We start from the raw sequence: 27,198 nt of genomic DNA, 5'->3' as shown, positions 1-27,198 counted from the left end.
GCCGGGCAATGGCAATCTCCAACAAGAGGGAATCTAACCATTTCCCCTTGATATTCAATGGCATTACCGTCGCTGAATCCCCTACTGTCAACAACCTGGGAGTTACCATTGACCAGCAACTGAATTGGTCCAGCCATATAAATGCTGTGGCTCCATGAGCAGGTCAGAGGATGGGAATTCTGAGGTGAATAACTCACTTCCTGACTTCCCAAATGCAGTCCACTATCTAGAAGGCACAAGCCTTGGGTTTGATGGACTACTCTCCACTTGATGAGCCATAGGGTCTTAAAAGAAGTGGCTGCAGAGATAGTAGATTCGTTGGTTATAATCTTGCAATATTTCTTAGATTCTGGAAGCATCATAGTGGATTGGAAAATAGCTAATGTGGCACCTTTATTCAAGAAAGGAGGGAGACAGAAAACAGGAAACACAGGCCAGTTAACCTAACATCTGTCAAAGGGAAATTGCTAGAATCCCTTATTAAGGAGGTTATAGCAGGATACTTAGAAAATCATAATTTGATCTGACAGAGCCAAAATGGGTTTGTGAAAGGGAAATTGTGATTAACTTATTAGAGTTTTTGAGGAAATAACAAGCAAGGTGGGGAAAGGGGAACCTATGGATGTGGTATATTTGGATTTCCAGAAGGTGCCACATGAAATAGTACTACTACACAAGATATGATTACATGGTGTAGGGGATAACATATTAGCATGGAAATTAAAATAATTGGTTAGCTAAGAGGAAACAGAGTGGGGTAAATGGGTCTTTTTTGGGGTTGGCAAGCTGTAACTAGTTGAGTGCCACAGGGATCAGTGTTGGGGCCTCAAATATTAACAATCTATATCAATGACTTGGATGAAGGGATTGAATGATTAGTAGCTAAATTTGTAGATGACGCCAAAATAGGGAGGAAAATAAGTTGTCAAGAGGAGGTAGAGTTTGCAAATCTAGACAGGTAAAGTGAGTGGGCAAAAATTTCACAGATGGAGTATAATGTAGGAAAATGTGAACTTGTCCACTTTGGCAGGAATAATAGAAAAGGAGCATATTATTTAAATGGAGAGAGATTGCAGAACTCAGTGGTACAGAGAGATGTGGGTATCCTGGTACATGAATCATAAAAATTTAGTATGCAGGTACAGCAAGTGATTAGGAAGGCAAATGGAATGTTAGCATTTATTGGAGATGGAATTGAAAAGTAGGGAGGTTTTACTGCAGCTGTACAGGGTCTTGGTGAAGCCATGTGTGGAATACTGTATACAGTTTTGGTCTCTTTATTTAAGAAAAAGATATAGTTGCGTTAGAAGCAGTTCAGAAAAGGTTTACTCGACTCATTCTTGGGATGAGGGGCTTATGTTATGAAAAAAGGTTGAACAGGTTGTGTCTATACTCATAGAAGAATGAGAGGTGAACTTATTGAAACATATAGGATCCTGAGGGGTTTTTGGGAGGGTAGATACCGGGACGATGTTTCCACTTAGGGTCATTAGTATATGGAATTTTCTACACCAGAAAGCAGTGGAATTGAAATTATTCAAGGCAGATTTAGACAGATTTATGATAGACAAGGGAGTCAAGAGTTATGGGGTGCAGACAGCAAAGTGGAGTTGAGACCACAACCAGATCAGCCATGACCTTATAGAACAATGGAGCAGGCTTGAAGGGCTGAATGGCCTAATCCTGCTCCTAATTCTTACATTCCTATGAATGCAGCTCCAACAACAGTCAAGAAGCTCGATACCATCCAGGACAAAGCAGCTCGCTTGATCGGCACACCATCCACCGATTTGAACATTCACTCCCACCAACACCCATGCATAGTGTGTACTTTATATAAGATGCACTGCAGCTGCTCACCAAGGTTCCTTTGACAGCACCTTCCAAACCCGCGACTTCTACTACCTAGGTCAGGCAGCAGGTGCATGGGAACACCATCATCTAAAAATTCCCCACCAAGCCACACACCATCCTGTCTTGGAACTATAATGCCTTATCTTCACTGTTGCAGGATCAAAATCTTGGAACTTCCCTTCCCAGCAGCACTGTGAGTGTACCTGCATCAAACGGCCTGCAGCAGTTCAAGAATACCGCTCACCACCACCTTCTCAAGGGCAATTAAGGGTGGGTGACAAATCCTGGCCTAGCCAGCAACACCCACATCCCATGAAAGAATTTTTAAAAAATTTGCACACAGGCGACAGATGCATGAAGGTCATTGGATACCCGCGTTGGGTCAGAGGTGCCCTTGGGCAGGGTCTTACTGAGCAGTCCTTACCCTCTGCTCACCCCAAATGGGGATGGGGATAGCAAAGATGCCCAAAAAAGGCTGTCCCAATATTTACTGGCTGGGGAACCATACCCAACAGAATCACCATCTTCGAGAGCAAAGAAAGAATTTCAACTCAAATGGCCAACGTTTTGGAGAGGACAAAGAAAATGCTTCAGAGGCACATTGAAGCTCTCCTGGAAGTGCAGAGGCATTGACTACCAATTATTCAGAATGGTGACAACATATCCATTCAAGCTGCATTGCACTTTGAGTCCCAAACCTTTAACAGTAAGGCAGAGTGACAGCAGAGAAGGAAAGTAAAGGAAGCAAATCCTGCACTCTGGATCCCATTGCAAGGGATGTCCTGCTCCATGTGCCCAAAGATCTGCTGGTCAAAAATCAGCTTGTTTAGACACATGAAGACTAATGGCAGAAACTTGCAGCCCTGAGTAGACATGATCCTCAAATTGAGGGACAGTTTACAACAAAACACGCCTGAACTATTAACCTGAAAAAGGATAAAGGCCCTCAAACTTGGCTTCCTTCCAAATGATTTTGAATGATCATTATGGCATTAGACATTTTCTCTCGTGATCCAGAAAGGGCCAGATTATTTTTCCAGTAGATATTTTGCAGTAATTTAAGTAATTGCAGCAAAATCCTGTCAATCAGACTACAACCCTGAGCTAATTTTCGTAAATATAAAGGCTGTTCTGACATTATCACCTAGCCTTGAATTTGTGCCAATCCCTTAAAATCAAAGAAGTAAATAATTTTAAAGCTTTGAATTTGTCACCATTGTCAAAGCTGGAAACAATACCTAAATATTTTGATAAATTCTATAATTAAATTTATTAGACACGAGCACTGATCTTACTGAAAAAAACTGTAAGTAATGTAGTTAGATTATCACAGATTAAGTGGATTTTCTGCTCAAAAAAACAAATTGAAATAATGTGTTGAGTATTACTTTGGAATCTGAATACTTAATCTTTCTGGATTGCTTATGCATTCAGGGAAATTTCTGAAACATTAAGTACCCATCAGTGTTTGGAAGGGTTTACACCTTTGCTAAAGTACACATTCATACAAATGAAAAGGTTTTACAATTCCAGCAATAGTGAATTGACTACACAGGCTTACTTAGTTCTAATCCTCCATGGATTTAAAGTATTTAAAAACATTTTTGCACAAAGCTGTGAGTAAACAACATTAATCATGCATCGGTATAATCACAGCTTTTGGTTAACTTTCCCTTCTGCATAGCTCTGGTAACTCTTCCAGAGAACATTCTGAATAATTTATTCAGTTCAGAATACAAATTTGCCCCAGAAGCAATTACTGTTTTTTTTTTCAGAACAATGACTGTGAATCTCAAAGTCCTTAATTTATTTTTATAAAACACTTTTTTTATGAATTTTGTGCTCATTTTTAAATTATTTTTCTAGGCTGTGAATTTTTAAGATCTACAATGCACATCCTGCAGGGCTGTTCAATCTACAAGGGAACTGGAATTGTTTTATTTTTTTTTGGCATGTACTGGATACCAATTTACTGGCCATTAACTTAGCATTATGCTGAAGAGGATCAGATGGCCAAACCTCAACATTTACTTGGCCACCAATGCTTACTGTCCACAGAAATATTTGAACAGTAACAATAATCTGCACATGATGGTAATTGTAAGTGTTTAAAAGCAGGCTTGAAGACTTCCTCCTCCTTTAGTTACCATGCCCGAATAGGGCATTGGTGATCATGGACTTCCATTGAATTGGTCCATGATTATGCTTGGCAATGGACCAAACTGGTTTGCTGTTGCCTTCTGGAGTATGGCTGACTAGGAAATTCTCCCACTGTTTACCACCTGCCACCAGGCACTTTGGAAGGATTTACAGGCTGATATTCAACCTGTCTGGCCACATTATGAGCACAACCTCCATAGCATTAAGTCTTGAAGTGGGACTTGATCCCAAAGCTTCTGGCCCAGAGGTAGCCACGCTACCACTGCACCACAAGATCACCTCATTTTAAAACTTGGGCTGAAATTTTGGTGCAGGAGAGGGGAGAAGGAACAATATGACGAGAATGCCAAAAATCGGTTTCACGCTGGTGTGAAAACAGTTTGCGATCATCTGCTCCACCTGTCAATGGCGGGTCATGTTTACCGCCGCCACACGTCGGGAACCTAATTTCAATACTTCAGCTTCTCATTATAAGCCATGCTCGCCGGAATCATCCTCTCAGGTAAAATTTACCACCCATGTCGGTGTGAGCTCAGAACGGCGAGCTTCACAACTGCCTTTAAAAGGCATGCCCCGGCGACCTGAACTACGAGGGGAATTCGGGGCTGAGTGCACACAGCCTTGTGTAGAGCTCGTGAGCATCGCCCGTAGGGCATCAAAGCATTCGCGAGGGGCACAGGCAAGTCACTTTTTCCTGGCTGACTTTCAGTGTGATGCTGGGACGAGGGCTCCAGTTGGGTGTGGGTCAGGCTGGGTGTGGGGGGTGCAAGGCAGCACAGATTGAAGGAAGTACTCAAGCACATGCTGTGGGGGGGGGTGGTGGGGGGAGGATGGATGATGGGGAGGGAAGGGAGCTGGGGGCGAGAGAAGCAGCAACAGACTTTAAAAAGCTTCTCAATAGTGAGCATTCATCTGCAGCCGAGACGGGTCAGCTGCACCTCCATTGACATGCTTGGATTCGGCCTCTGAAGCTTTTCTGCCCACTAAAGCCAATGCTCCAGTACTTTTCAATCCTCGGGCACAGATTACAAATTAATGTGCGCTTCAAGGGGCAGCAGAACAATTGGCTGACTGGGCAAGTTGTAGAATCCCTTTGTGAAAGGTGGCCATGGCTTAGTCACTGGCAGAGGCACTCACAGCCCCTTGCAATGTCTTTATTAATGTTTGGACCAGTAGCCATCATGGTTCAATCTAACAGCACAGCTTTGCAGTGCAATTAGGAGAACAACTGTGCCTGAGCTGTGGGTGCAGCATTCGGCCCAGTGGCCAAAACTATTGCCAAACAATCAAGTGGAGTGGGGCGGTGGTGAGGGCAGGAGCGGTTTAGGACAGCCAATGAGCGCACTACACACTGGCCACCCAAGTAGTAGCCAAGCAATCTCTTGCATGTGTGAAGGGGCCTTCAGACTTAACCAAGAGAGGTTCTTAGGACACACAGCTGCTAACCCGTGCGCCTCTCTGATCCTGCAGGAGAACATCAAGATTATGGACCCTGGTGATTTAGCGGCCTGCCTCATGGCTCACAGGGAGCAGAGAAGAAGAAGAGAGTGGCGGAGGTGCCTGGCTTGGAAAGGGGAGGAGTACCTCCCTCATGATGAAGGGGCGGCAGGGCCTGCTGCGCACGCACCGAAGGTCCACTGCGAGCCGTTGCTTGTAGGTACCTTAATAGATCCAATCCACGCTTGTCGTTCCTGCAGTAACTGAGAACTAGTGTCCTGAAGACTGTGCATGTCTAGGGAACTGGATGATCACAAATGCCACCTGCTGCAGGGTTTGGTGCCATGGGGACAAGGAAGGCATCCAGTGCCAGTGACCGTGAAAGTGACTGCATCGCTCAATTTTTATGCCAGTGGCTCTTTTCAGGGTTCCACAGACGAACTGTGCAGGATCTCACAAGCCTCCACGCACAAATGTATCCAGGAGGCCACGGACGCCATCTTCACGAAGGCACAGAATTTTGTTCTTTCGACCAGGGAACTCACTCACAGCATGGTTGTCTGATGGATGTTGCACTACTGGATGGTCACTTGGCTGAATATTAATAACCTCACCGTCAGCACAGGAACAGTCCAGATCGTCGCCAGCCAGCTGGATGACTCTATTTTCAAAGTCGGCATTCTTCCACCAGTCTGCGAACTCTCCCTCTTGCTGTGTGCCAGATTGTCCTGCATGAAGACAGATGGAGAGAGTATAAGCAGGATACCTGCCAGGCCAGATGAGAAGGATTCTGGAATGTGTGGGTGATGAGTGGTGCCATGGACAGGATACTGACATGATCCACAGGGTAGATTAAGGTGGTGTGAGAGAATGAATGGTGATGTCCCTTGAGCTGGCAGTGAGTGAGATCCCTTTGGATGTGTGATGGCTTTGTGAGTGTGTGAGTTGAGAGCAATGAGAAGAGTGACTTATCTTGGCAGAACTGAGGAGATCATTCATCTTCTTTCAGCACTGGGTGGCTGCCATCTTTTGCAGAGCTTTGGCACTGACCACCTCTGCCACCGCCTCCCATGCTGGATTGGTGACCTTACTTGTTGGTCTTCACCAAGACCAGGTGTAGAGGACTTCACGGTGGGCCTCCACTGCGTCCAGTAGCGCCCGAGGGAGGTGTTGCTAAATTTGGGGGCTGCATGTTTTCTCTCTTTGGCAGCCATGACTTTCCAGCAGCTTTCAATCCCTTAAAGGGTGCTAACTCTGTGCAGGGGTGCCTTTTAAAGATGGCGCCCAGATTACTGAAGGCCTGAGGTGATGGCAGGGCAGTCAAATCAGAGGCCACCCTGCCAGCGATCCGGAGTGCTTCTCGGGAATGCATTATTAATGAGGACAGGAACGGGATGATCTGGTTCAAAAACCCACCATTGCAGGGGGGGTGGGGGGTGGTAAAATGACTTATTCATGCCCATTACCACAGTTAGTGCAAATCTGGGATGATTCCACTCTTAGCCTGCCCAAAAACTCCACAATATCAATGGACCGTTAATTGTTGCAGCACAATTGATTGAAGGGCAGAATTTAACATTTGGGGCTGATTTTTGTTTGCCTACAACTGTTGTGAAAAACAGGGCAGCAACCTGACAAAAGTTAAGAAGAAACTAGCCTACACTTGCCTCCCAATACAATAGTCAATTCGCCAAGTGGTCCTAAAAGTGAGGGCCCAGCACTCTCACTCAAAACAGACATTAATTGCTATGGGATTTTGAGGGTGATGCTTACTTTTGCTTCAGATCCACAGAGATGCTGACAGATTCCCCTAATCATCCCAATTGAAATGATTGGAGCCTCCCATTGGTGCCATTTAGCAACATAAAGGATGTCCCGCCCAGTTTACACTATCATCACAAACCATCCCAGTATGTTCTTTTTTTCGAGACTACAAAAGTCTTCAGTAATTTACCTTGGCTGTTAAAGCGCCCCCAAACTTGGGATCAGATAGAGTGTGAAAATGATGGAGAGGTGGAGATTGGAAGCAAAATTAATAAATTTTTCCAAGTCCCGACGAGAGCATGAAGCAGCACTGAAGTAATCATCGATGTACCAGAGAAAGAGTTGTGGAAGGGGGCCGGAACAGCACCTCATCTTCCGACTAGGCACTTTACAGCCTTCTGGACTGAATACTGAATTCAACAACTTTAGGTCTTGAGCTCCCTCCTCCATCCCCACTCCCTTTCTGTTTCTTCCCCCTTCCTTTTGTTTTTTTTCTTTTCCAATAATTTATATAGATTTTTCTTTTCCCACCTATTTCCATTATTTTTAAATCTTTTATGCTCCCCCACCCCCACTATAGCAATACGTTGAGTGCCCTACCATCCATTCTTAATTAGCACATTCGTTTAGATAATATCACCAACTTCAACACCTGTGTTCTTTTGTTCTTTTGTCTGTGACATCTTTTGATTGTCTGCTCCTATCCTAACACCCCCCCCACCCTCCACTTCTCCCCCCTCCTCCCCCACCCACCTTAAACCAGCTTATATTTCCCTCTCCTTGTAAAGAAAGATCAGTTCTGTTGAAGGGTCATGAGGACTCGAAACGTCAACTCTTTTCTTTTCCGCCAATGCTGCCAGACCTGCTGAGTTTGTCCAGGTAATTCTGTTTTTGTGTTGGATTTCCAGTATCCGCAGTTTTTTATTTTTATTATTAAGATGTTCAGAGGATCTGGCAGAGATCCATGAGGGTCTGCGTGCCGTGGTGTCCATGATGGAGGAGTCCAAGTGGAGCATGAGCACTGCATTGACCTTTATGGCTGAGCGCACTGCCTCCTCTGTTGAGAGAATGGCAATGCTCGTGGAGAGGCAGCTCCAGGGACAAATGAAGGATTCCTGGGGTTGCGCTCAGACCTGCAATCCCTCACACCGGCACTAACCTCAGGTAGTCAATGCCAGTGTGGGAGAAGGATGAGGCACCCAGTATCCTAGCTACATGCACGTCCATCAGATGTGAGCAAGGAGGTCCAAAGTGGCCTCATGTTGATGCACGAGCTGCCTGTCGTCTCTGCGGTTCCTCTCAGGGCGCTCCGGATGATGGCAGCAGCTCCTCCGCCCCTCCACCAGTGACCGTGGCATCTGATGAGGCTGCGGCGACTGGGGAGATGCCAGCCGTGCCCCTGGCTGCTTCCTCCCAGGCGGGGTCAGCACAGGCTCCATGGGCCAGAGGACGCCCGCCAAGGTCATCAAGGCCAACAAGACACCACGGTCAGCAGGCTGTCTCCAATGCCGGTGCCACCAAGGTGAGAGCACCTAGAATTAGAACCAATCAGCAAAAATTTAAAGCACCTTAAGCACAACATGGGCTTATCAGGGGTGATATTTGGTTCCCTCATTTTTCTTCATTTTTTAATGGTGTGATGGAAAACACCTGTTCATGTTAATTTCTGCTACTTTTGACATTCACAAGTAAATGAGATGTTATTTTGTGCAACTGGCCTCTATATACTTTATTTGTTCTGTAGGTGCAGGGTAGGCCATGATGTTATGATGGATGTGTGTCTCCTGAAACTTTATTGCAAAGGCACATAGTGTATGTTGTTGACCAAGGAATTGGTCCTGTCAGGGAATGAGTATGGAGCCTGCAGCCCTGGCATGTGGTGATGGTTCTTATTTTGGTAGTCTAACTTAAGGAGCATTGGATCAAAGTGTCCCAGGTGTCCCTGCCTCCCTGTAGGTTACCCAGGTCTGCGTATATGCCCTCAGCATTCTCCTGAAGGTGTTCGTCCGCGGACTCACTACTAGACTCATCATCTGTTGCCTGTGCAGCTGCGTCAAGATCCTCTTCCTCCACTGGGTACCCCCTTTCCAGTGCTAGATTGTGGAGAGCGCAGCATGCAACCATGATCAGTGACACATGATCTGGGGGGTATTGGAGTGCGCTCCTGAATACGGTCCAGGCATCGGAAGCACATCTTCAGAAGACCTATGGTTCTCTCTACCACCGCCTTTGTGGAGGCGTGGCTCCTATTGTACTGTTGTTCAGGGTCTGTTCTTGGATGGCAGAGGGCGTTATTGATTCCTCCATCAAGGGGAAAAGTTCCTTCCTGTCTATCCTATCTATGCCCCTCATAATTTAATACACCTCATTCATACCCCTCCTCAATCTCCTCTGCTCCAGGGAAAATAACCCCAGTCTATCCAATCTCTCCTCATAACTAAAACTCTCTAGCCCAGGCAACATCCTGGGAAATCTCCTCTGCACTCTCTCTAGTGCGATCATATCCTATAATATCATATCCTATCCTATAATCATATCCTATAATGCGGATTCCATAACTACACGCAACATTCTAGCTGTGGCCTAACCAGCGTTTTATACAGTTCCAGCATAACCTCCCTGCTCTTATATTCTATGCCTCAGTTAATAAAGGCAAGTATCCCATATGCATTCTTAACCACCTTATCTACCTGTCCTGCTACCTTAAGGGGCCAGTGGACATGCACACCAAGGTCCTTCTGATCCTCAGTACTTTCCAGGGTCCTATCATTCATTGTGTATTCCCATGCCTTGTTTGTCCTGCCCCAGTGCATCACCTCACACTTATTCAGATTAAATTCCATTTGCCACTGATCAGCCCATCTGACCAGCCCGTCTATATCCTCCTGTAATCTAAGGCTATCCTCCTCACTATTTACCACCCCACCAATTTTCGTGTCATCCGCGAACTTACTGATCAACCCTCCTACATTCAAGTCTAAATCATTTATATATATCACAAACAGCAAGGGACCCAACACCGATCCCTTTGGAACCCCGCTGGATACAGTCATCCAGTCACAAAAACACCCCTTGACCATCATCCTCTGCTTCCTGCCACTCAGCCAATTCTGGATCCAATTTAACAAATTGCCTTGGATCCCATGGGCTTTTACCTTCGTTATCAGTCTCCCATGTGGGACCTTATCAAAAGCCTTGCTGAAGTCCAAGTAGACTACGTCAAATGCATTGCCCTAATCTACACACCTGGTCACCTCTTCAAAAAGTTCAATCAAATTGGTCAGACATGACCTACCCTTAACAAAACCATGCTGACTGTCCTTGATTAATCCCTGCCTCTCCAAGTGTAGATTAATTCTGTCCTTCAGAATTGCTCCCAACAGGTTCCCCACCACTGAGATTAGACTGACTGGTCTGTAGTTCCCTGGTTTATTCCTTCCTCCCTTCTTGAATAACGATGCCACAGTGGCTGTCCTCCAGTCCTCTGGCACCTCTCCTGAGGCCAGAGAGGTATTGAAAATTATTGCCAGTGCCCCTGCTATCTCTTCCCTTGCCTCACTCAACAACCTGAGATACATTTCATCCGGGCCTGGAGATTTATCTAATTTTAAGCCTGCCAGACCACTTAGAATCTCCTCCTTTTCTATGCTAAATTCTTTAATTATATCACAGTCCTTCTGCCTGATTTCCAGACCCATGTTCTCCCTCTAACTTGTGAATACCAACACAAAGTATTCATTTAGAATTCTACCTATGTCTTCTGGCTACACACACACATTACCACTATGGTCCTTAATAGGCCCTACTCTTTCCGTAATTAACCCCTTACTCTTAATGTACTTGTAAAATAACTTTGGATTTTCCTTTATATTACCTTCCAATGTTTTTTCATGTCCCCTTTTTGCTCTCCTAATTTCCTTTTTAAGTTCTCCCCTACACATTCTATATTCCTCTGGAGCTTCCACTGTTTTGAGCCCTCAGTATCTGCCATAAGCGTCCCTTTTTCTCTTTATCCAATCATGTATATCCCTCGACATCCAGGGTTCCCTGGATTTGTTGATCCCATCCTTTGTCTTTACTAGAATATGTTGGCCTTGTACTCTTCCTATTTCCTTCTTGAATGAGTCCCACTGCCCTGACACAGATTCATCTAAAATTAGCTGCTCCCAGTCCACTCTGGCTAAATCATATCTGATCTTACTAAAATCAGCCTTCCCCCAATTTAGAACTCTGATTTCTGGCCCATCCTTGTCCTTTTCCATAACAACCTTGAATCTAACAGAGTTATGATCATTATCTGCAAAATGCTCCCACACTGATAGCTCTACCGCTAGCCCGGCTTCATTCCCTAAAATTAAGTCCAGGACCGCCCCCGCTCTTGTAGGACCTTCTACGTAGTGGCTTAAAATGGTCTCCTGGATGCATTTTAAGAATTCTGCTCCCCCTAATCCTATCACACTATGACTAACCCAGTTAATGTTGGGGAAGTTGAAATCCCTCATTATTACTAGCCTATTATTTTTATACTTCTCTGAAATTTACCTACATATCTGCTCTTCTATTTCTCTCTGACTGTTTGGTGGTCTATAGTACACTCCCAGCAATGTGATTGCTCCTTTTTTGTTTCTTAGTTCTACCCCTATGACTTCATTTCGGGAGCCTTCTAAGATGTCATCCCTCCTTACTGCTGTAATTGATTTCTTGATCAATGTTGTGATACCCCCTCCTCTTTTACCTCCTTTCTTGTCTTGCCTGAGGACCCTATATCCCGGAATATTGTGCTACCAATCCTGCCCCTCTCTCAACCATGTCTCTGTGACAGCAATGACATCATGCTTCCATGTGTTAATTTGTGCCTTCAACTCATCTGCCTTATTCGTCAGACTCCTTGCATTAAAATAAATACTATCCAACCTTGCCAAACTCCCTTGTGCCTTAACTGGCCTATAGATTCTATGCCTTCCAGACTCACTCGCTCTCCCTTATCATTTTGGCTGTGCATCTCCCCTTGCTGAACCTCCTCTCAGGATCCCATCCCCCTGCCAAGTTAGTTTAAACCCACCCCAACAGCACTAGCAAACCTCCCTGCAAGGATGTTGGTCCCATTCCGGTTCAGGTGCAGCCCGTCCGCCTTGTACGGGTCCCACTGCCCCCAGAAACGGTCCCAATTTTCCAGAAATCAAAAGCCCTCCTTCCTGCACCATCTCTCCAGCCATGCATTCATCTGGACTAACCTCCTATTTCTATACTCACTAGTATGTGGCACCGTAAGTAATCCAGAGATTACTACCTTTGAGGTCCTGTTTTTAAATCTGTTTCCTAGCTCCCTAAATTCTGCTTGCAGGCCCTCATCCCTCTTTCTACCTGTGCTGTTGGTACCAATATGTACCACAATCTCTGTCTGTTTGCCCTCTCCCTTTAGAGTGTCCTGCAGCCATTTAGTGAAATCTTTGACCCTGGCACCAGAGAGGCAACACATCATCCTGGAGTCACGTCTATGACTGTAGAAATGCCTGTCTGTTACCCTTACTATTGAGTCTCCACCACTACTGCTGTTCCCCTCTTTTTCCTCATCCCCTGTGAAGCTGAGCCATGCACAGCGCCATATGCGTGGCTGCAATCCCCAGAGGAACCATCACTCTCACAGTTTTCCAACACAGAAAAACAGCTCTCGAGCGAGATGCACCTGGGGATTTCCTGATTACACTTCCGTAAGCTGTGGAGTGACCATGTCTAAAAATGTGTTAACTACGAAACTCTCAGTCTCAAAACAGTGAGGGCTTCCTTTGAGTCGGAAGGTCCCTCATTTGGAAGCTGCACTGAGACACCTGGCCTCCTCCTTCTTCTGGCCCTCTCTTCCTCCACAAAGGAGGTGCCTCCAGCGGAGACCACAATCCCCATTACCAAGATAAGGCAAGGCTTTCTGATACCTGGAAGGCCCCATGTGGTGTAAATCCTCCGGGGGCCTGGAAAACAACAATTGAGTCCTGAACTGAAGCCTTTAAAATATCTGAAAGCAGCTCTGAAGCGAAATGAAGCTGTCCTGTTCACAGAAGCAACCAGCAGTAAGTGATAGTCTGCACTCCTCACTAATAGCTTTGACAAGGCCACTGACCCCTATTATCCCGCCGTGGATGGGGTTTTGCAAATTGTGGGCTGCCCGCCTGCCCGTTTTGCCCATGCGATGGCCTAAAAATCGCACGGGCTTCATGAAGCCACAGACACTTGGTGTCTCAAGGGCCTTTACTAGCCACTTAATTAATAGTGGGTGTGCCTCCGTCTCCATCGCGCGCTTGCCTAGCAAAATATCGCGAGAGTGCACATTGACTTTGGTACACTCGGCCAATGTCAACACGCTCTATTTGACGATCAAGCGGGTCGGGCGCGTGCCTGCCAGTCATGCAAAAATTCTGCCCTGTACTTAACTCATCCCTCTTTATTGTGCTAATGCCATCATTAACTAACAGAGTCACCCCTCCACCTTTTCCTCGCTTCCTGTCCTTCCTAAATATCCTGTACCCTTTAATATTTGGGTCCTAATCCATGTCCTCCTGCAGCCATGTCTCTGTAGTGGCTCTCAAATCGCACTTATTTATTTCTATGCACTCTCAGTTCATCTGTTTTGTTTTGTGCATTCAGATACAGAGCCTTTAGTTTTCTTCTTTTATTCTTTTTATAACCTCCAGTATCATCTGTTAATTTACTGTTAGATTTGTACTCTCTATCCCTTCCTGTCACAGCCTGTTTTTCATTTCCCAGAATAATACCTCTCTCTTTTGCCTTGTCTCACTCTTTGATTTGTCACATCTTCCCAAATTTGATCCCACTAGTTAGTTTTAATCTCTCTCTACTTCCCTGTTTATGCGGCTCAGGAGAACCCGGTCCTAGCATGGTTCAGGTGTACACCGTCCCAATGGTACAGATTGCACTTTTCCCAGTACTGGTGCCAGTGGCCCATGAACCGAAACCCACATGTCCCACACTAGTCTTTGAATCATGCATTCATCTCCATAATCTGACTTGCCTTTTGCATTTGGCTCAGGTAATAATCTAGAGATTATGACCTTTGAGGTTCTGCTTTTAATTTGGTGCCTAGGTCCTCACACTGACTCTGCAGAACGGCCTTCTTTGTCCTGCCTATGTCGTTGGTATCAACATGGACCACGACAACTGGGTCCTCCCCCTCCCACTGCAAGTTCCTCTCCTCTTGAGCAGATGTCACCAACACTGGCACCAGGCAGGCAACACAGCCGTCGGGACTCACCCTCTTTGCTGCAAAGAACAGTGTCAATCCCTCTGACGATACTATCCCATTCTACCACTACGTTCCTCGTTATTCCCCCAGCTTGAATGGCTTCCTGTACCACGGTGCCAAAATCAGTTTGCTCATCCACCCTGCAGCCCCAATCTCATTCAAACAAGCTGAGAGAACCTCAAACCTGTTGGACAATTGCAAAGGCTCACACACCTGCCCTCTGGGTCCCCTTACCTACCTCACTTGTGTGCCCCTGATCAAATCAGAAGACCCTATCCTAAGGGGTGTGACCGCCTCTTGGAATAAAGTGTCCAGGTAACCTTCCCCCTCTCTGTTATGGTGCAGAGTCTGCAGCTCAGCCTCCAGCTCAATAAGTCTGAGCTGAAGTTCCTGCAGCCGCAAACACTTCCTGCAGATGTATTTGCCCTGGATCGCACCAGAAGCTCCCACATGCTGCAATCACAGCACATCACTTGCCCTGCCACCTCCAATATGTGTTAATGAATTAATAATATGATTAATTATTAATTTATAATTAATAAAGCCTACACCTCCCAACAGGTTTTAACACTGCCAGTAAACTTTACAATACTGATAAAACTTACAGTTTCTAATAATACCTGTTATTGGCTTATCTGCTCCTTCTGCTGCACCAAAGTGGAAATCAAATACTGGGGGCTGAAAAAGAGTAGAAGAAAAAAGCACCTCCTCCCCACACTTCACCGATCTCCCTACTCAGCACACCTTACTTCTTGCAGTAAACCTTACCTAACTCACCTCTTTCCCCCTATGCACCGAATTCCCACTATGAACCAAATTCCCAATTATACTCACTCGGTCTCTGTCTCACTCAGGCGAAGTTTCTCTCACTGACTGTGCACCCTTACTGACCGAATGGTCATGCAGCTCCAGGGGGCAGGATTCCCTCTGCAATGTGGAGCAGAAGTCCCACACTGGTCCTGTAAAGCCCGCCCGCAGTGCGTTATGGCTGTGGGGCAGAGCGGGTCGGCTCCACAGTGACTTTACTTTAGAGAGGGTGAGCCGTCCACCGCCCCCCGTAAAATCCCCCCCATGTTTTAAAGGAGATACAGAGGCAGAGAGGTTGAGGAAGGGAATTACAAGGCTTGGGGCCTCAGCAACGGAAAGCGTGGAGCAATTATAAAGTCTACTGGCTATGCAGAATCTGCCTTAAACTGAAAGACTCACAGTGCACTAGCTCAAGACAGGAAACCTCATGATTTACTTACTGAAAAGTAATTTATTGAACATCACTTTCATGGAGGCAATGTTTACGGGTGGAATTATTTGATCTAGGAAGGCATGCATGAAAATTTCTTTTATGCTTAAGTCAAAAAACCTTGTGCTAACATTGCTTCATTCTCTCTGACCTCCCAGAGTCGGACACTTGGAGAAACAGGACAAATGTGATCCCAGTTGAAAGAAGGTTGCTTTGGACACTCATCGTGCCTGCTAATCAATACTGGGTAGCAGGAAAGCCTGTCAATGATGAATCAGTTTCTATTATATTCTATATCGGATTATTAATCTGAAGTAATGATCTCCAAAAAAGCCTAAATATGTAGGATCCTTCACCAAATGGATATGCAATTAACATTAGGGGATAGAAATTATGAAGCTCCGCTACTGGCATGGAGCAGGGCAGCAAACTCTTAGATTGTGCCCCACTTTCAGATTAACGAAAAAAACATCAAGCCCTTACTAAATGGCTAATCTAATTTTATTCATGGTATATGTGCAGTATTTGTACAAAACCTATACACTTGACTCAAGCACATTCTTTAGTTACCCATTTGGAATCTAATTTTAACAATCAGAAGATAGATATGGGTGAAGAAAATCATTGCTTCCACCTCAGTTGCATCCATGCAGAAAGAAACAGTTCTCTCCCTAGAGCCCTGCACACAGTATCCAACTATTTCTTTAATGATTCCAGACAGTTTGTGTATAATACTGTCTAAAATCCATTCCACATATACCATGCGTTTTGTGCAAAGGTTCCTGGCATTTGTCAATCATCTGATTTTCTTCAAAGGCAATCGAATGCTCAATAACTAATGCTAGCCTAGTTTCCAAACCACTCTCCTTGTAAGCATGAAGCCCTGACAGGCACATGCAATAACTCCACATTTTTTAGTTTAAATGCTTCTCTTTAACAATGGCCAGAACTGTAGAAGGTTTGGTGTTCTCTGCAACCTCACCCCTGCTATAGACGATAGGCCTGAGTCCCTTACCTAGGTTTCTCAGTAACCAGGTCCATGTTCTTAGAGAACATGAGGAAAACACTTTTTAATAGCTGTTGCACTAATGCTTAATTTGATATTTGTTTGCATGGTTGCAGGTCTGATAGGAAAATAACCTGCCCATTGAACAATCCTTATGTACAATTTGTAGCATCTGTTCAGCTAACTGGGAGATCAGACCTTGGCTGGTGGATGACTCATATTCTTGCTCTGCTGATGTCTAACCAGTAAAAACAAAATTGACACAAAGAAACCATGCATTACCATAATCAGACAGGAATATGAATCATACCTGCTGAAAATATAAAAGCATTCACAGTGCATTGCACTAATAATGCCTCAAGTGTTCCTATTTTTTCACTTATTTGTGGGCATACAAATGCAATAATTTCTCACGGAGAGTAGAATCTTGTAATGTAAAATAAAACAGAACACAGTTACAAATAAAGTGAAATTAATGCATGCATTGCTTTTGAGGCTGAAAACATCCAAATGGATAACTAAAGAATGTGCTTGAGTCAAGTGTATAGGTTTTGTACAAATACTGCACATATACCATGAATAAAATATGGCACACAATTAGTTTACTTTGAAAAATGTGGGTTTATGCTTGTACTTCAACAGCTTAAAGTGCTTAGAATATGATCCAAGCATTACCCAGACTTTGGTAAACAGTAAAATGGCCAGCATTTGCAGTAATGTACTGTCTGTTAATATACTTTGAACAAAGTGTCCGCATAGTTATACCATTGAAGGGAAAGGGTATTCAATCAGATTATCATATAGCCCTGAATGTTGTAAAGGGATTTTTATTCTTCAATATTTTTCAGCCAATTTTAAGCCATTATAGCTCAAGCTTCAAAACTGTTAGCTTGAAGCAGCTCGGGAATAATCATTTGCACAATCATTTGAATTGGGCTGATGGACCCTGGGTCTCTGTATTAATGCCACAAGCACAAGAACTGCTGCAGCTGTAACTCAACATTCTTCTCACATTACTTCCCCTGCCTGACAGGCACTGCTGCTATCCAGGGGTTTGGATGTGGACTTTCACAAAATGACTATTAGTTGCTGAACCAGGATTGATGGAGGGACAAGTCGGCTATGGCAAATCTGTCATTTGATCATTGGTACCCCATTTGGAATGGCCCTCAGTGTATCTATGGTTCATCCACCTCGCAGTAATTTTCTCCAGCTTGACTGAAAATGCAGTTGCTGATTTCTTTCATCCAAATTCTTCCTTCTGGTGCCTTCATCCAATTTCGTTTCAACTTTCACCCGTGGCCAGCCAAGATCAGTCAGGATTTTCAAAATACAGCAAGGTGTTAATAAATCCTTCTGATTCAAAAATGAAAAAAAAAATGAACAATCCGTATTCAGGAATGTACTTAACTGCTTCCCCCCCCCACCCAACTCACGCACCCAACCCCCCCCCTCCCCTGTTGCGCTGTTGGTGACAGGGGTGAAAGATGTCTCCTTGGCTTTAATGTTCCAAGGCTTTCTTTGATCTTGGGTTAATTGATTTGTTATTTAAATAGTTAATGAAAAAATTTTCATTTACACAGTACCTTCTAGAAATATCTCACAAAATTGCTTCTTTTGCCAGTGCAGTCACTGGTGTCAATAAGAGGGATAACAGAGGAATCTATCACTCACTGTGGAAAAAAAAGTAGGAATATGTGTAAAAAGAGATGTTGTTCCTAAGTATAAAGCTATGGGTAATGCAAACAAAACTATGAATATAAAACGTTAGGAATATGAAGAGGTAAAATGAGAAATGTGATTTGGAATAGCAAGGAATATCTATAACTTTATTTACAGCAAACAAATGAAAAAGTTAACAACAGGGCCACTGAATTATCCCAAAAGTTACATTTCATCAAGTGACTAAGGAAGAGCAAATATCCTAAATAAATTATTTTCTCTGTTCAAGAAGGAGACTATGAGCAGTCCAGGAGATGGATATTAGTCAGTCTGGTTTCAGTGGTGCCACACAGTAATTTTGAAGAATGAATATCAGATACTGAGGGTGTGATTTACAACTGCTGTGTTAAAATCACAGACTGTGTACGTGTGTGGGTAGTTTCATATCAATGCTGCCTGTCTGTGTAACACAGGCCAACAGCTCTTTTAAAAAATGAAAATGACTTCTTCGTGGTGGTATGGGACTGGACAAAAAGTGGCAGCTAATACAATGGACAAGAGTATTTCAATAAGCTTTGCACTTGCTTTACATACCAGAGTTAGCTTGAGATATACTCCTACTTTCTGTTCCATTTTGTTCTTATGGATTAGTACTGCTCAGTGAATTAATCCCATTGGATGTATAAGGTTTCTTAAAGCACCAGGACCAAAACATAACAATTTCCTTGAGCTGCATATATCACTTCCTCTCCTGTCTTAGTCACTGAGTTCTCTAGCTCGGCAAAAATTTGCCTTTAGTTCTAGTGCTTTCTAAAAAGAATAATGTGTAAACTCTGCTTAATTCATAGGCATATGCGATACAGTACCTTGATTATATAATTGAAGACTCTTTTGGAAAATCCTGTTTCCTTGTCACAATAACAACTGTAAAAGCAAATCTTTGAGCAGGACTCCACTCCATCCTGAGAGGTGAAAAGCTTTATCTCATCGCAATATCCAGCTGTAAATATGCTCACCGGGCCCAATTTGAAATTGTAGGCCAAATTGTTTGCAAACCAAATCCACCAACTTAATATGCACTCCCTTCACCACAGGCACACCATGACAGCAGTGTGCATCACCTACAAGATGCACTGTAGCTAATCACCAAGGCTCCTTTGACAGCATCTTGCAAACCTTCTACCATTTAGAAAAAAAAGGGCAGCAGATGCATGGCAACACCACCACCTGCAAATTCCTCCCCAAGCCACATACCATCCTGATTTGGAAATATGTAATTTCTTCTTCATTGTTGCTGGGTCAAAATGCTAGAAGTCATTCCTGAACAAAGCCACGTGCCCACCCCTCCAGCTTATCTCAGCTTAGAAAGAAGACAATGACGTCCTTTCTCATGGAATACAAGGTGTCTGTCATTTCCTGTTTGCAACAGTGAATGGTGAACTGCAATATGTTGGTATTTCCCATGTGGAAGGACTTGCTGGCATTGAAATTGTAGGCCAAGACGACCTTGATGACCACTGGCATTATCACCCTTGCCTTGCTCTGAGGTTGTAGGTCCCCATTGAGTAAGTGCCACAGGTCTGTTATTACCACCTTGGTAAAGCATACTCACTGCAGAGACTGTTCCTAGCTGAGGTGAAGGTAGGAATACTGCTCTTGAAGACTCTAGGTAGGTAAGGCCTCATGCTGAGAGTCGCCTTTCTCCTGTTCTCTCTGCAGACAGCTTCTCCTCTCTGCTGCCTCTGCTGCACCTCCCTGTGTGAGAAACTGCAACTATGGTTGGGAGCAAGTAATGTACTCAGATCCCTCTCAAAATCACACACTCCTTTCAAAGGTCCAGCATCACTCCCTTTTGACAAAATAACTTCTGTCAACTTTTCCAGCAACGCGGTACTTCCACTAACTTTGCAGCAGACAATTGATGGTGAAAGGTTGCTCACCTGAACATTGGACGGAAATGCCAGGAAGATGGTGGGGTGGAGGGTGGGGGAAGGGGGTGCATGGGTCCATCGTACAGCTGTGCATGTTTAGGAGGGATCACAAGATTGGAGTCTGGCCCAAAACGGTAGGTTGGACATCAAATCAGCTTTAGCAGTGCTGACTGACGTTATCTGGCGCATGCACAAGGCACCTGTACTATTACCATCCACAGGGCCAGAAGCCATTGGGAGTGGACCCGCCCCCCCGCTATTATTTTTCCCCTTGCCGAGCTTCCACAGTGCCAAAACCAGTAGTGCTCTGGAGCTGAGGCTTGTAGCCAAAATCCTACCTCTAGGAGACAGTAATATCGTAATCATTTTATGAACAGGGAGTAACTACTAAGGGAGTAGCCTAGTCAGATTTAATTTACCCACGTAGATTACATTAATTAGAAAACGAATTCCTTGCTATGGTTCAAGAACACAAAACCTATATTTACGAAACATTTATAAAACCCAGAGGTCATATTTGTTGTGCTACGAGGGCTATAAAGAATATAGAGTTAGTCAGTGAACATGGAATTGATCCCATGAGGGAATGCAGGCAAAAAAAGTGACAGATGTTTGGAAGAGTTTGGTCGGCCCCTGTCCCTCTCAGCGTGAGATAAATCCTGTATTCCCCATTGGTCATGCTGTTTTTCTGCGGGTATGGATAAGCTGTAAATACATTTTTAATCATTCGTTTTCATACTTGTTTCATTTTGACTTCTGTTTGTGATATGGTAGAGTTGTTCAAATTTGAGAGAGTAAAGATGGATAAGCTGTTTCCAGCAGGAAATGGATCAGAAACTACAGGACACAGATTTAAGGTAATTGGCAAAAGAACTGGAGGTGACATGAGGTTTTTTTTTTAAGCTGTGAGTTGTGATTTGGAATGCGCTGCCCAAAAGGATTGAAGAACTTTCAATAATAACTCACAAATGGAATGGGATAAATACTTGAAGGGGAAGAAAATGACAGAACTAATGGGACAGCACAGGGGAGTGTGACCAACTGGCATAGCTCTTTCAAACTGGTAGCACAAGCACAATGGGCTGAATGGCCTCCTTCTGCACTGTAGCATTCTATGGTTTTGTGATATTTGGTGTCAGAGCCTGCCCTGATTAAAGTAGAAGCACTCCTACTTGGGCAAGGTACTGGAAACAGATGAGGCCTGTGGTACTGTGTCCTGTAATGAGCCAAAACCTTCAGGACAGGACAGGAAAAAGGGGAAAGATTGGAAAATTTGGAGGGCAATAGAAAGAAATTCTATCTTGTCTTCTTTTGTTGTTCAAAATGATCAACTAGATAAACAGCTAGTGTCTTTCAATCACTTTCTAGCTCCATGGCTTACTGTTAGTTCACAAATGTCTCAATGTAAACACATGTTTATCATGGTATTTGTTAGAACATAATCTGCATATGTAAATCAGGTGAAGACTGAAAAGGGTAAATCATATTCTAATGGAAAATGAACATGCGGCTCACCTGCTATTACAAGCACCATATTATTCACATTGTGCTTATTTGAATGTTTAAATCATATAATTTCTCCTCAGTATATAAATGATGAAGTGTCTGTAATCTAAGCTAAAAACAGTGGTAGCTATCAGTTATAGAGATAGCTTCTTCCTTCTAAATGTAAAGGAAGAAAGATGAATGATTCCAAGCAGGTCCATTCTAGGTAGGAACCCAGTGATGAGTGAAGAACATTTTAGCTGCAGTTTAGATTTGTTGAAGCTTTTTTCTTTGCATTTAGAAGCCAAACGTTGTTTCAAACAGCATCAACGGGAGACTGAGTTGGTTCAGAGTTTGGTGGCTTTTGGAAGAATCTCAGTACCGGTATAGGAGGAGCCTTGTGAAGCTTGGTTAATATCTCAGGAATCATGGCAAAATCACTTCTTTTAAAGACAAGTGACTGAGAAACTTGTGGCAATTTTCAAAGGTAACCCCAGGGCATTATGAGGAGAGAACAGGCAAGCCTGGAAATTGGATGGAGACAGGACTGGGGTGCATTTTGGGCACAACACACATTGCCTGCTCCTACCAAACTGGTAGGACCACGGTAAATAGGTCCGGCAGCCTCATCTGTAAAATTAAATGGCAGGGTGGCATGACCCGCCACCTCCGATGCTAGCCAAGTGCCTTAGGAGAGTCAAATGGGAGGTTGGTAAGGCCATTAGGAGGAGAGGGGTGAGTGGTGGGTGGCTGTGGCCCACAGTTCTAGAGTGAAGCCAGGAGGAGCAAACCTGCCCCTCTTGGCTCGGTAATAAGGGAAGCAAAAGACATTAAAATGACCTTTTGCTTGGCAGCGTCCAGTGGTACTTTTAAGAACCACTCAGTTTGGCTGATGAGAGCATGAAAGAACTGTCCAGTTTTGGAAAGGGACCTTAATTGGTGCAATGAGCCGAACACTGATTTCAGGCACCTATTGAGCAATCCAATTCAATATGATGGGCATTGCACTTCTGGCATGGAATTAATACACCCGTGCCACTTGTCATATTGGACACTTGGGTGCCCCTTTTTTGGCTATAAAATGGGTGCAATGTCATCAGAATTCTATGCCGTGAAATTTATTCAAATCCTGACAAACTATGATGACAAGGTACATAGTGTCTAGTAGAGTTGCTGGATGTAGCTTTTCCTGATCTCAGGTGTCTGGAGCAGAAATGAAATAGAGACAGTTCTTAAATTAAAAGGTTAGTCAACCTATGATTTTTTTTAATATCCTTTCATGGGATGTGGGTGTTGTTGGCAAGGCCAGCATTTGTTGTTTATCCCTAATTGCCCTTGATCTGAATGACTTGCTAGGCCTTTTCAGAGGACAGTTAAGAGTCAACCACATTGCTTTGGATCTGGATTCACATGTAGGCCAGACCAGGTAAGGATGGCAGGTTTCCTTTCCTAAAGGACATTAGTGACCATATGGGTTTTTAGTACAATTGTTGATAGTTGTTATAGACACTAGCTTTATATTCCAGATTTATTAACTGAGTTTAAATTCCACCAGCTGCCATGGTGGGATTTGAACCTATGTCCCCAGAGTATTAGCCTAGGCCCCTGGATTACCAGTCCAGTGACATTACCACTGTCTCCCCCCAAATTCATTTATAGTACCTCCTGCCTTGGTCATTAGTGGTATTGACAGAAGGAATTGATCTTCCCTCTACTATCTTACTGAGATAATCATAGAATTAGAATCATAGAAATTTACAGCATGAAGGAGACCATTCAGTCCATCGTGTCCATGCCAAATGACAATGAGCCACCAGCCTAATCTGCTTTCCAGCTCTTGGTCCACTTGATGTACACATCCAAGCGCTTTTTAAATGTTATGAGGCTTTCTGCCTCTACTACCATTTCAAGCAGTGAGTATCAGATCCCCACCACCCTTTGCATGAAAAGATGTCCCCTTGAAACCCTGCTAAACCTCCTACTTCTCTATCATTGAGGTCTTGTGGCACAGTGGGCAGTGGAACCCGATGGTCAAGGAAGGCGCATTCATAGTACAACCAAATAGATTGACTGTCAACCTGAAAATCCTTCTGACGCACACCAATGGCAGGTTGTAAGAGTGGGAGAGATTCCTAGTCAGCCATGTGATGACAATCATGGATTTGGCATGTGCTATTTCACTATATGTATTCTCAGTGGGTGCAATACTGCCATAGGAGCATGCAATCTTTGGTGTTCATAGTCAGTTGCTGGCATGGACAGAGTTCCATGACATTCCATCTGCTCTTAGTGCAGCAGTGGTATTAAAAGGGCTCCCTGTTAATGTGATAGCCATGAGAATTCTTAACCTTCAGCTCAATCTCTCTCTTTAGGTGCCATGCCCTAAGAAGGCATTGGCAACCATGGACCTCCATTTTAATCTTCCTCTAGAAGTGTGTATCATCTTCATTGGCGGTACATTCATCCAGGTAGTGAAGCCCTTTAAAAAGATAATTCTTTGTTAACTACAATCTATTTTACCATCAATCATTCCAATCAGCATCAGGCAAAACGTGATTTCTTATTACGTGCCCAAAAGATTCCAACTGTCTCTTCCTGATCTTGGTCAGCAGGATTCTTTTCCTCTCAGGTTTTACTAGCACCTGTTCATTGCTAGTGTGACTTGTCCAAGGTATCTTTCATTATTCACCTCAGCTCCCACAACTCTGCTGCCTCAAGTCTTCTCTGCATTGCTTCATCGATCGTCCAACATTTGCCTCTGTATGTCGAAATTAGTGTAATGTAGCATTCCAGTATTCTCAGCTTTGTTTTCATGGCTAACTTTGAGTTGACCATCATTTTTTTCAGTTTTTGAAATGCATTTTTTGCCATTCCAATCCTCCACCTTATTTCTTGGTCACACTTTCTGTCCATACTTCCAAGGTAACAAAATTTGCCTACGCGTTTGATCTTTTTTATTCTTCATTGTTGTCTTACATTCTGGTATGATTTTCATTTTGGACACTACCAGACATTTTGTTTTATTACAATTTATGCTCAGCCCTTCATTCTCATTCAGCTCAGTACTATAAAATACTGATGGAAATAAGATCAAGACCTTTGAGCGTTAAAACGTTTAGTAAGAGTAAGAAAATAACCAGAGGGGAGATAATTTTGCTTTTATGGAATGATTAAAAAAAAGCATCATTTGAGCTTCTCTGATGACCTAAAAGGTAAATTGACCAGAACATTTTGGGGCAAAGGGGAGGGGTAAATTGAATAAAAACACCTTGGGTTCACACTCAGTTTCTTGACCTGCTGAAAATGTGCACATGTAGGTCTCTTACGAGAATAGGATTGGGTTCAGCTGTCATACCTTGCACCATGAAGTATGGGTTACAGTCATTATTGAGAAGAGCTTTATCCTGCTGTGATATTATTATACCTAACTGGTATACATTGAAAATGTAAAATTGCTCTACTAAGTAGTATTGGCATCCCAAACCATTTTTACAACAAAGCTCAAATACAGAGATAGTAAACAGATAGGTAACAGAGATCTGGATTTTATTTTCATGTGAAAGTGCTCAAAGGAAACTTGTCAATCAAGTGGGAAGCTATAAGTAGCAGAGTCCCTGATGAATTAATCTGTGGATCTCCTATTTCTAATATTAATATACGCTTTGCAATAAGTATTGTGAACAAAAATACTAAATGTGTGAAGGGCACAAATGATACCATTGTGTATATACATTATTTCTTGCTGAAAACATATAACTTTATATCTACAGATGAGCAGCATACAGTAGTGGAGTGATTATTCAGTTATTAAACAATCACTGCTACAAAGTCTACTGCCACCTTCTCTGGGAAGGGCAATAAAATATGGCCTTGAAAAAGTTGACCATATCCTCAGAATAATATTTTTAAATGCTCCATTTTGTAATAAAGACGCTTGCTTCAATCCTGAATGCTGTAATAGTTGAGCACGATGTTAATTTATCAGATAATAGTGGAGATGGAGGAAAGAAAGGGAGAAGACTGCACAAATGCATTCATGTTTTTTGACCTTGGATCAGATGCCTCTGTTGCTTATTTGCCCCTTTTCCCCTCCATCAAAGTCATAAAATGATGACTTGACATGCATGTCAATTAGCTATAGTATTTATAATTGAAAAGCTTCAATAATGCTCTGCTCAGTATCAGAATGACAACCAGGAAAGAAATAATGGGCAGAGTAGTTCTGTACTATATACGCACGGGGGATAGAGGGGGTGAAACTAAGAATAAAATTTTCTGAATGACCTAGCTCACATCATCATCATCCAATGAAGGCAATGTCAATTGTTCAGTGTTGAAAAGTCTAGGGACTGAATTTTCTGAGCCCACTGGCAGCAGGCGTGATAAGTGGCGTGCGTGGAAAATATGGCGTCACCTGCTTCACGACAGCATAAAGGCAGGCCGCCATCGTCCACTCTGCCCGCCAACAGCGGGCCACGTTTCCCACCATCGGTCAGCGGGGGGCTAATTGTAATACATCTGCATATAATTAAAAGGCCGTCCCGCCAGGCTCTTAGAACCTCGCAGTATCGTCCGTCCAGGTCAGTGGTAAAGCACGCTGACGTGCTTCACAACAGCACACAGGCGATGTGCACTTGGCAGCCTTTACTTTGGGGAAACTGAGATGAGGTGAGCAGCAGCATTATCCACAGCTTGCCTGTTGGTTACAGGCCTCAGGGGCACCGGGGTGGGGGTGGGGGTGGGGGTGGGGGTGGGGGGGTGGCAACTGATGCCTGGCCCCGGAGGTGAGCGCTGCGGGGTGGTGGTCGGGGCAGGGGGGGGGAAGGTATCCGGGGGCAAGTGCTGGCCAGCCTCGGAGGTGACTGCTGAGGAGTGGAGGGGGTCCAGGGGAAAGTGCTGGCCAGTTTCGGAGGCAACCGTTGTCGGCTAGGGGCAGGGGGTGTCAAGCGCTGCCCTGGCGCTGCATCCCACGCACAGGCAATTGAGGCGGGGGTCAGCTTAAGCGAGGGAAGTGGCCACGCATAAGGGACACCTGTATAAAATGACCATGCCTCTGCAACTGAGACAGATGAGGCGTAGCCACAGTGATATGATTGGGGACGGACTTCAAGCCTGCCCACCCATGCAAGCAACACAGAGGCAGAGGGTGTCATACATCATCGTCATCTGCTGCGCCCTTTACAACCTGGCATTCCAACTGGGAGACAAGCTGGCTGAGGAAGAGATGGAAGAGCAGGAGGTCTCCTTGGATGAGGAGGACACTGATGGGGATGAGGGTGAGGGGGTCCTCGGTGGTGACGATGATGGGGATAAGCCTCTCGCACTGGCTAGATGTGGCAGGAGCGCTCGGGCTTCCCTCATAGTTGCCAGATTTGTGGAGGATGATGATGACATGCAATGAGGTGTC

The 27,198-nt window shown here is 44.2% G+C and overlaps 1 protein-coding gene across 8 annotated transcripts in view; it reads right to left on the bottom strand.

Annotated features, from left to right (window-relative positions):
- Positions 1–27,198, bottom strand: part of ctnna2 (catenin (cadherin-associated protein), alpha 2) — a 1,471,852-nt gene that overhangs the window by 470,334 nt on the left and 974,320 nt on the right. The gene's annotated exons all lie outside the window — the stretch shown is intronic.

The sequence above is a fragment of the Carcharodon carcharias genome, chromosome 1, assembly GCF_017639515.1.
Source record: "Carcharodon carcharias isolate sCarCar2 chromosome 1, sCarCar2.pri, whole genome shotgun sequence".
Lineage (NCBI taxonomy): Eukaryota > Metazoa > Chordata > Chondrichthyes > Lamniformes > Lamnidae > Carcharodon > Carcharodon carcharias.
The sequence above is the reverse complement of the archived record's forward strand: the minus strand, read 5'-3'. Positions and strand labels throughout refer to the sequence as shown.